Source organism: Triticum aestivum, chromosome 7A (genome assembly GCF_018294505.1).
Source record: "Triticum aestivum cultivar Chinese Spring chromosome 7A, IWGSC CS RefSeq v2.1, whole genome shotgun sequence".
NCBI lineage: Eukaryota > Viridiplantae > Streptophyta > Magnoliopsida > Poales > Poaceae > Triticum > Triticum aestivum.
In genome coordinates this window covers 1,765,006-1,776,140 of record NC_057812.1, presented here as the reverse complement: position 1 = coordinate 1,776,140, position 11,135 = coordinate 1,765,006, and the positions used below count along the sequence as shown (strand labels likewise).

At 42.1% G+C, this 11,135-nt stretch overlaps 2 long non-coding RNA genes across 2 annotated transcripts; both read left to right on the top strand.

Moving 5' to 3' along the window:
- The first annotated feature begins 3,801 nt into the window (after positions 1-3,801).
- LOC123151087 (uncharacterized) lies at positions 3,802-7,252 on the top strand. The gene is made up of 3 exons (XR_006475486.1): positions 3,802-4,464; positions 4,950-5,600; positions 7,016-7,252. It is a non-coding gene; the product is annotated as an uncharacterized lncRNA (long non-coding RNA).
- A 2,437-nt stretch (positions 7,253-9,689) lies between these two features.
- On the top strand, positions 9,690-10,219 carry LOC123148329 (uncharacterized). Its single transcript, XR_006473756.1, has 2 exons — positions 9,690-9,831; positions 9,991-10,219. It is a non-coding gene; the product is annotated as an uncharacterized lncRNA (long non-coding RNA).
- Positions 10,220-11,135: the final 916 nt, after the last annotated feature.

Genomic DNA, 11,135 nt, shown 5'->3' with positions numbered 1-11,135 from the left:
ATGCAGAACTGCACCTTCTCATGTTGAGATGAAGATTAATGAAAATCTAATAGAGCTTTATCATCGAAAGGAAATCTTATGGAGGCGCGGTCAAGGGTTGAGTGGCTCACGGCGGGTGACAGGAACACAAAGTTCTTTCACTTGAGAGCAAGCATTAGGAGGAAGAAAAATATGATTAAGGCCCTGCAAAACTCTCTGGGGACTCTGACTGATGACCTGGAGGAACTCAAAGCAATGGTACACGATTTCTATAAATCTCTTTATACTTCGGAGGGAGTTAGCAACATGGAAACGATTCTCAATTGTGTACCAACTAAGGTCTCAAGAGAGATGAATGATCTTCTCGTTGCACCGTACAGGGAGGAAGAAGTTAAGACAACCCTCTTTCAGATGTTTCCAACCAAAGCGCTCGGCCCCAATGGTTTTCCAGCTCATTTGTATCAACATCATTGGGAGTTATGTGGCGCCGATGTGACGGAGGTTGTGCTAAGGATAATTCGGGGAGAGGAGAGTGCAGAAAGTATTAATGATACTGTTTTGGTTCTCATCCCTAAGGTAATGAATCCAGCTGTGCTAACTCAATTCCGGCCGATTAGCTTATGCAATGTGTTATACAAGATCGCGTCCAAGGTGATTGGAAACAGGTTGAAGCAGGTTCTCCCAGAGATTATTTCAGAGGAGCAGTCGGCCTTTGTGCCTGGAAGACATATTACAGATAACATCATCAGTGCTTATGAGTGTCTCCACTTTATGAAGCGCAGCAAAGCCAAGGTTAATAGTTTTTGTGCCCTAAAGCTCGATATGATGAAAGCATACGACAGACTAGAGTGGGACTACTTGCAGGCGATAATGATCAAGCTGGGTTTTGCTCCAGCATGGGTACAAATCATTATGAACATGGTGCGGTCAGTATCGTTCTCAGTACTTTTTAATGGTGAGAGACTTGACACCTTTTATCCGTCTAGAGGAATTCGGCAGGGGGATCCAATATCCCCATACCTCTTTTTAATCGCAGCAGAGGGCCTTTCGTGCCTACTGAAATCCAGTTCTTCGTCGTCTCAGCTAGAAGGGATCAAGGTGGCTCCCACGGCGCCCGTCGTGAACCATCTCCTTTTCGCTGATGATAGCCTAACTGATGTTTAAATCGAGTGTTGAAGGGGCTGTTGCAGTATCAAACCTATTGGAGCAATACTGTTTGGCTTCAGGACAGCGCATAAATCACGAGAAATCGTCTATCTTTTCAGTAGAGGTTGTCCGCAGGGTATGAGAGAAAGCATCAAAACCACTTTGAATGTCCAGAATGAATCCCTCAGCGACAGGTATTTGGGTATGCCTACGGACGTTGGCACTCAAAGAATGGCACTTTCAGATACTTGCGAGACCGAGTATGGGAAAATATCAGAGGTTGGATGGAAAAAATTTGTCAGCTGCGGGAAAGGAAGTACTTATCAAGTCAGTCGCGCAGTCCATACCAGTTTTTTCTATGTCGTGCTTCCGCCTACCAAGGGCTTATGCGAGAATGTCACTTCCTTGATCAGGCAGTTTTGGTGGGGGAGTAAGCAAGGGAAGCTGTAAGCCAAGCTGGGTATCCTGGGACGAGAATGATGAAGCCTAAACATCTTGGTGGTCTTGGCTTTTAGGGACTTGGAAATTTTTAACTTGGCCCTACTATCCAAACAGGCCATGGCTTCTGCTCCAATGCCCTACCTCCTTGAGCGCACGCATACTCAAGAGTGTTTATTTCCCGGATGTATCTTTGTTTGAAGCAGAGCTGGGCCACCATCCATCACATATCTGGCGGGCTATTCTTGACGGGAGAGACATTATGGTGCAAGGATTAGTAAGGAGAATTGGCAACGGAGAACTACCGACATATGGTCTGACAATTGGCTACCTCGCTCACTTATAAGAGACCGATCACATCTCTTACCCAGCATCCGCCACAGCTGAGTTTTCAGAACTAATCAATCACCACTACCTCCTCGTGGAATGAACAGCTAGTTCGGTCAACCTTTATACCTATTAATGCGGAGGCAATTTTACAGATCCCTCTTTGCACACGACAGATTGATGACTTTTGGGCATGGAGCGAAGATAGGAGGGGGATATTCTCGGTGAGAACCGCCTATAGGATGATTCAGCAAAGGAAATTAAGTCGTGAAGCTTGGTTATATGAACAAGAGGGGTCTTCTCACACACATGCAGATGGCGATGGTTGGACAAAACTTTGGGGAATCAAGGTACCATCGAAGCTCAAGGTCTTCCTGTGGAGATTTGCGAGGCGTACCACTCCAACGGCTGCACTTTTGCATCACCGAAACATGGCGGATTCGGCCGCGTGTTACCTATGCGGAGCCGAAGACACTTGGAGGCACGCGCTGTTAAACTGCACTGTCTCTCAAAGCACATGGGCGTTGTCTTCTAAACACATACTTGATGTGCTTAACAGAAACGAGGAACCGGACCCGAAGAGGTGGCTATTCTCCATGCAAGAAGCGCTATCTCATGATGAGTTCACAATCTTTGTGGTCACTCTTTGGGCACCGTGGGGAGCACGTCGAAAGGCAATTTATGAGCATATCTATCTAAGCCCGTCCGCTGTCCAAGCATTTGTAAACTCATACGTGAATGAACTCAATGCACTGCAGTCCATCAAAACGTCGCAGAGTGCAAGATCAGCGCCAAGATGATCAGGGTGGATCGCTCCATCTGGAGGGCTGGCAAAGTTTAATGTTGATGCTTCAGTAGGGAGAGGAAGAGGACATGGAGCTGTAACAGCGATTTCAGAGATTCAGACGGTAATTTCTTGGGAGCCTCGGCAGTGGTCTTCAGAGGTATATCTAAACCGGCAACTCTCGGTGCTTGGCGATCAGGGAGGCTCTAGCTCTAGCTGATGATTTGAACGTGGCAAACATCCAGGTGGCCTCGGATGCGAAGGTGGTGGTTCAAGATATCCAGGAGAGGAATCCGACAGAGTATGGTGCGATCATACATGAAATATTAGAGCATATACTTTCTTTCCAAGTCTGTAATATTTCTCACGAATTTAGGAGCTCGAATATCGAGGCTCACAAGCTCGCGAAGCATGCTTTATCCCTTCCGGCTGGCCGACATGTTTGGTTGGGACAGCCGGACGGTCTCTCTTTCGTCCCTGTAAACATTGTGACGTCGGAATAAAAAGCTTCGGAGTTTGTCAAAAAAAAAAAAACCAAAATCGTTTGCTAGGGACTGGTTTGTAGGGGAGCTCCTAATCAGCGCTGTAGGCGCCAGTTCGCGTTACTGGCGCCCGCGTGAGACACGCAGCGGGCCGGCCCAGCAACCAGTTGAGAGGCAAAACGCGAAGTAAAAAAATCCATGTTTACTCGGCCGGTCTGGGAATCGAACTTCGGCCGCTTACTAGAACGCCATGCGCGTTAACCACTACTAGTAAGTATGCACGTGCAACACACGTATCATAATTTTTTAAAAAACCTATTTTAAATCTTAACTTTTTAGTGGGTTTTCTTACCAAGCCATTGAAATATGTCGCATGCCCAACAATGAGAGCGCACATGTAATATACGGTCCACAGACATGTTTTCACAAAAAAATCACGATTACATAGTGTAATATATGGTCCACTGACATGTTTTCACAAAAAAAATCACAATCACATAAATAGATTATATTTTTTTACATATTAAAAAAAAACATTATGTACTACGCCCTTTGTAAACTAAACTACAAAAATGTCAAGTATTAACGTACAAAGGAGATATTTATTAGAAGAATTGATTTTTTAGAGAGATAGAAAATATTGGATTGTTTTTAGAGAAATAAAAAGAATGAATTGAGTCTCGATTGAAAAAATGACAAATATATTCATGTATTAAATTTTACTCCCTCCGTTTGGAATTACTTGTTTTAGATTTGTCTAGATATGGATATATCTAGCACTAAAATGAGTCTAGATACACCCGTATCTAGACAAATTCAAGATAAGTAATTTAGAACGGAGAAAGTAGAAAACATAGATAAAAAAAAGAGATACGACAGAGGAGCCGCCCCCTCACACCGTCACCTACCTTCCCACCGCCCCTCACATTTCTCCCCGTCGTTCCCCATTCTTCCTTGGTCGCCAGCTCCCTCTCTCCACCCCACCCCTCCCCTTCGTCCCCACCGCCAGCAAGAAGTTCGCATCCCCTTTTCGTCGAATCCGGTCGCCCAAGTGGGTGAGGAGGTCCCCCAGCTCGGCATGCTCGCGAGCATCCCAGCGTTAGGCTCCGTCGGATGCGCGAGACTTCCACGCCCATGCTCTTCCAAGCCATTCTTCGAATCCGTTTGCCGAAGTGCCCAAGGAGGCGCTCGAGCTCGGCGTATTCACAGGCGACCCAGCGCGAGGCGGGCGCGGAGGCCCGCAACAAGCTAACAAGGAGCGGGCGTGGGTGCACAAGAATATCTGGGCACAGTTCGATGCCTCCACTGGTATGAGCAAATCAATTGTTGCTTCCTTCTCTCTGTTGCTTGTGGAATGAGCTATAATAGATCGCTTCAAAATGCTCTGAGCTTGAGCACACAAAGGAAAGGTACAGCTGAGCCGTGGAGATGTGCAGGAGCCAGTGAGATACGGCCACCTCCCAGCCAGCTCACCAGCCTCCGCGAAGATGTGTAGGAGCCAGTAATATATGGCCATTGCATGTTCTCACATTTTATCTCTCTAATTGATTCTCACGGCTCAGCTCCAGCTTTCCTTAGTGTACTGATTGATTATTTTGCAATTTGCACAAGTCAATAATATATTGATGTTATGAAATGAATTCTCATCTCTGTATTAACCATCAGGATTAATTCTGACTTGATCTTAGTCCTTAGACATTACTTCGTGTCTGGATTATCCTATCTTTGCAATTAAATTTTAATTCATACTGTACGTTTACCATGTACTAATGTACAAATGTAATTTCAATCAGGTGTGCCTCTGTGTGATGTGCTATTCAAAATCCCTCTACATATTTCCCCCTTCTTAAATTGTGTTATTCAAGATACAATGGCACTCGATAATGCTTGCTAAGAAGGTCTGCAATATGAACTGGACTGTTGCTTGCCAGATGACTGGAAGATGGGTACTTCATCCTCTCTTTTTTTGTCAAGCAAGATAAATAAGGTTCATGCATTGTAATGAGAACTGCAGATTTAGCTAAACTCAACTGATGGTGTAATATATCTTCCTATGAGCAGCAATAATGATATATTCTTAGGAGTAATAAGGCGTTGCTGCATAAATATACTTGACTTTCAAATGAGTGTGTCAAGAGGTTTAATTAGCATCGATCCCTACTCTAATTATAGCTGGATATCTCACTCATGTACTATTTGAAACTTATCAATTAGATCTTCAGAATAACAGAAATTTGCTAGATAAGCTAACGTTAGAAGGGGAAGTAAACATTAAACATTTCAGATAGTGAAGGTGAATATCTGATATGTCATCATTGTGTGTTTCCTGCTGTAGATAAATTTGCTTGCAGGGCTCTTGATGAGATATCCACTTTCATCAAATGCTTAAGGGTATGGTCACTTGGAGAAGACATAGCTATGACTACAAAGATCTGTTTTTTCAGGTGACGAATTGTAACCTTATATCCTTTATTACTTGGAATTGAAAATCACTGGAAACAATCCGTAATTAATTTGGAGAGAATCTCTTATTCTTTTCTGTCTTGCTCCTGTTCAGCATAGGTTGTACTCCCTCTGTAAAAAATATAAGAGCGTTTAGAACACTTAAGTAGTGTTCTAAATGCTCTTATATTAAGTGTTCTAAACGCTCTTATATTTCTTTACGGAGGGAGTATATCATTATCATTATCATGGTATATTATTGCCATTGAGGAGTCTTCCCATGTAGCGTTTAGATCACCATCAGGTGCAGACATACCCTTTCTCCCACATACTACAGCAGTATCCCTCCAATCTGATGTATAGAAATTTGCTTGCTAAGAAACTAATCAATAAAGGGCAGCCCCAGTGCATGTAGCTCCCGCTTGCGCAGGGTCTGGGGAAGGGTCCGACCACTTTGGGTCTATTGTACGCAGCCTTTCCCTACATTTCTGTAAGAGGCTGTTTCCAGGACTTGAACCCGTGACCTCATGGTCACAAGGCAGCAGCTTTACCACTGCGCCAAGGCTCCCCTTCTTGCTAAGAAACTAATCAATAATCTATGAAATTTAACTGGATTAATTAAGGATCAAGCCACTCACCTTGTGGCTACAATCCACCAGATCCATCTCTCCACGTTCCTGCATGTGAAGAATTGATCAATTCTTTAAGTCAGAAGTACTGCATACCTTATACATGAAGCCCTTACTAAAAATTCAGAAGAATAGTTCTCAAAAAAAATTCAGAAGAATATGCAGAATATCCATTTTTATTGACATAGATATCTGCCGTCCTAGACAAAATGTGACCATAATCCACACTACTACACATGAATTACTATATAGCTACCTTATGGGGCCTATATGCCTGATCCTCATATCTTGTTTGGCGAAGAGTTCAACAGTTGCATTTAGTCTTGAATGGAGAAGATTGCACATGTTATTGTACAACTGGGCAATGGTGTGGAGCTCCATAAGCGACGGCGGCGACTCTAGCTGTCCTTCTGGCCTACGCATCCCAACAGAGAAGCTTTAGAAACTAATCTGTTTACTCCTCGTTCAGGATCAGTAATGAACATATTATTGCACAAATTAGTTTACCAAAACCGGGTTCTCATTTTTGGTGATGAAACTGTAGCAACATTGGCACGGTTTTTGTCAATACTACAAAAGAGGGGGATATTTGATCATTGCAAACACCATTGATGCAGGCTTGACACAACTGGATTATAGATCAATTATCTTCTCACTTTAGTAACACCATGATCTTGTACTTGCTTTTTTGAAAATAATGGAAGAACAACCTATGATCTGGTACCAATTTTTGGCACAACCATTAATTCCCAAAGTGATTCACCAGAGTGCTTTATGCTTCCCAACAGGTATGCATTGTACAAGATGGATTTCCTCTTAACCGATTGGAAGCATACTGCAACATGGATGCACACAAGGGCTAGCCTAAGCATGCAGGTAGATGGATTATAGACGTCTTGTTAATGCTGGTGCAAGGATGCAATATCCATGAACGAGCGCAACGTCGGTGGATCTGTATGTTTGAGTTCAGAATTTTGAAAGAAAGGGGATATGGGAAACAAGAAGAAGGGAGCTCTACCTTGGCTAGGATCCATGACGGCGAGGTAGCACCGCCGACTGTTGGGACCAGGTGTTGGGCGTCTGTTGGGCGTTGCCGCCGCCGGTGTCGTGAGCAGGCGGCTTGGGGTGCTCGACAGCGTAGGTGGCCTCGATGGCCTGGAACTCAACCTCGCTCGTCCGCGACATCCCAGTAGAATTCGTCGGCGTCATGGTCGGCGCAGCCACCGGAGCTAGGGCTGGGCGACGTATGGAGGTGCGGCGGCGTTGAGCGAGAAAAAAAAAATCATGATGCCGATCGATCTGAAGGGCAGAGCGTGTGCGGGGCAGACGTGGGTCAAGGGCTGAACGTGTGCGGGGCAGACGTGGGTGGCAGACCATTAAATCTGAGCCATCCAATCGGATGGCAGACCGCTGAATTAATCTGTGCTGTTAGATTTTATTAGATGTAATTGATCGTGGGGTGCAGGTTATCCTGTGTACATTTTATGGTGTGGTTGTAGGGGAATTCATGTTTGCTCTTTTAATAGTAGTGTAGAAGACAGGCTACCTTTGCTATCTTTCAGAGGGAACAACTCTATTTGGCCCTTCCTTTAGTACAAATATTAAATATATAGTAGTATTATATACCAGCTATAAATTATTTGAATAAACAAAACATAAATTTGAAAAGGCATTCACAAAAACCATGAATTGAAAAAAAGTTCGCAAAAATGGAAAAAGTTTTTGAATTTGAAAAACAGTCCATCAGATTTGAAAAAAATTCAGCAAAGTTGAAAAGCGTTCATCGATTTCAAAAAAAAGTTCATAAAAAATAGAAACAAAAGTTCACGAATTTGAATAAAGTTCACCGACTTTGAAAAAAAAGTTCACCGACTTCAAAAAAGTTCATCGAATTTGAAAAAAATGTTCACCAACTTCAAATAAGTTCATCAACTTTGAAAAAAAGTTCACCAATTTGAAAAAAATTCATCGACTTTGAAAAAAGTTCATCGAATTTCAAAAAAGTTCATAGATTTTGAAAAGGTTCATCAAATTTGAAACACAAATCCATGATTTTGAGAAAAAAAGTTCATTGAATTTGAAAAAAGTTCATCGAATATGAAAAAGTTCACCTAAATTGAAAAAAGTTCAACGATTTTGAAAATAAGTTCACGTAAATTGAAAAAAGTTCATCGATTTTGAGAAAAAGTTCATCGATTTTGCGAAAAAAAGTTCATCGATTTTAAGAAATAGTTCATCAAATTTGAAAAATAAGTTCCTCTATTCTGAAAATGGTTCATCAATTTGAAAAAAGTCCATGAGTTTCGAAAGATTTAGTTTTTGGATTTAGAGAATAAGTCCATCTATCTGAAGAAAACAATTACGAATTTAGAAAAAAGAAAGTAAAAAAGGATAGAGAAAAAAGCAAAAGAAAAAGAAAAAAGGAAAAAAGAAGAACAAATAAATTGAGGAAAACATGTATCTCATCACATCTGGTTAAGTGGTCGAGTTGGTTAAATGTTAATACTTGGTAACTAGTGACGCAGGTTTGAATCCTAGCTTGTGCTCCCTTTTTGCAGTTTTATCTAGAGTTTAAGAAACAGGAAAAATAGAAGTTGGGCCGAGCCCAGGTAGCGCCGCTGCAGGCGCCGGTTTGCAGAAACAGCTATCAAATCGCTATAGGGAATGATTCGTTCGATCTGGGGACTGCTAGATCCATATTTGGGTCCAAATTAATTAGCCTATACAAATCCACAAGTCATGCATGTAGATTTTTTCTTGAACACGGTACAATTGAAGTCACCCACATACACAAGCATTAACTCACCCCTATGAATATGCACATACATCATACCCAGCACCTATGAGAAACTGAGTTGGCATATCATCTTGACATTGATGTAGTCCCCACAGACACCACATAGCGGATGAGAACGTCTCCTCCCATTGAACAAACATCACCAAAAGCATGAAATAAATCCAAGAAGATGAACCATCCAGCGAGAGGTTGGCTCGCGCGTAGGCGGAAAAGAAGTAAATTAAGGTATACAATCCAATCTAAGCGGGACAAAATTAGTTAGCCTAAAAACTTAAGAACCAAATTACGGTATGCAATCCAATTGGGTCAGAACAAAACTAAATATCCTAAACAAATCCACAAATCAGTCGGGCAGAATTGAATGAGCAAATTAAAGTCCGCAATCCAATCAGATCCAAACAAAATACATCAGCCCAAAAATTGAAGAAAGAAATTATGGTATGCAATCAAATCGAATCGGAAAAAATGAACTAGACTAAAAAAAATCCACACATCGCGTGCGGAATTGAAGGAGAAAATTAATGTATGTGATCCAATCGGATCAGAATAAAATTAATTAGTCTAAAAATTAGAAGGTTGTTAAGATGGAAAGATACTCTTGAAGCAAGCATAAAATATAATAAATGGTTGATATTGTATATTTCTGCTACCATGAGTGCCATTATAAATAGTACATAATTGGATCATTTTGTAACAGTTTCCTTGTGATGGCACTTCCCAAGAACAAGCTGAGGGTTGTACACTCCATGGCCCTTGTATTCATGGGTCTTATGATTTTCTCCAATGTTTTCTCATCATGTGATGCATGTAAGCTCTTCCCTTTCTGATTAATCTTTTTTAAACAGCAGGTCTATATACATTATGTATGTATGTATGTATACATACATATTTATTTATTTTTGGATACATACATACATAAATGTAGTTCAACTTGTGTGTTCTAAATAATGGTTATATTTTTTGTAGTTGGAGAGCACGACATACAGTGTAATAAAATTGAGGATTGCACAATCACCGGATGCAAGAATATGTGCAAAGAATATGGTCTTGATCCTTATTCAGCTTACTGCTCATTAGCACCGGGAGATGAAATGAAATGTTGTTGCACCCCAGTTCCCCCATTCCATGAATAACATAGAAAATGATGTACACATTATCTTGAGCAAGCTGAATATGGAATAAGAATTTTAGTCCATCTAATTTTGTGATATTTTTTCTCTTGTGAGTAGCAGTAAATGTGCTTTCATCTATTTGACAACGTATACTTGTCCTTAGTGGTCAGTAAGGCCCCCTTTGGTTGCATGTTAAGTCAATTCGGTTTGTTAACCTTAATACTTCTTAACCCTATGAGGTTAGTTTAATCCAATTTTTTGTTTGGCAGGGCTTGCGGAATGAGTTAACAGTATTAAGTTCATTTAACGGCGAGGTTAAGGCATCTCCAACGGCAACCCAAAAATTTTCTCCCGCATCCGTTCACGGACAGGGGCCAGTCCGCGGACACGGATGCGGGAGGACGCCATCCAACCGTAGACACATACATCCGGCCTTTCGGGTTTTTTTCCTAGTCTGCACAATCAAGTAGCTGCATGCAAAGGATACAGACGTTCAAATACCCACATGCGGCACTAGTTAATTTTTTATTAAAAAAATCAAATATTACATCCCAACATTGTTGTCCCCTTTCACCGCCCACTGATGCTCAATCAGATCTTCCTTCAGCTGCTCGTGAGTTGGTCGATGCCAAATATGTTGATGCATTTGAATAAACTCCTCAAATGTGGTCGTCGAGCCGTCGGACGACTCAACATATTGCTCGCATATGTACTCCAAATCGGAATCCATTGCTAAAAAGAAGAGACAACTATTTTCAGCAACGGCGGTTCATCGAAGTTTTCAGGCTCCATAGAGGATGGTACCTGGCGGAACGGTCGGACGACAGGGGTTGAACGGAGACCGAGGAGAATCGGTGGGGAGCCCTGCTGGAGTGCAGGTGACGACGACGCAGATTTTCGGCAGGGGTGTGGCATGGTGCCTGGGTGGTGGAGCAGTGGCGAACGCAAGAGAGAAATAAGGAAGGAGAGAAAATGGGGAGGATGGAGTCGCGGGGTCGG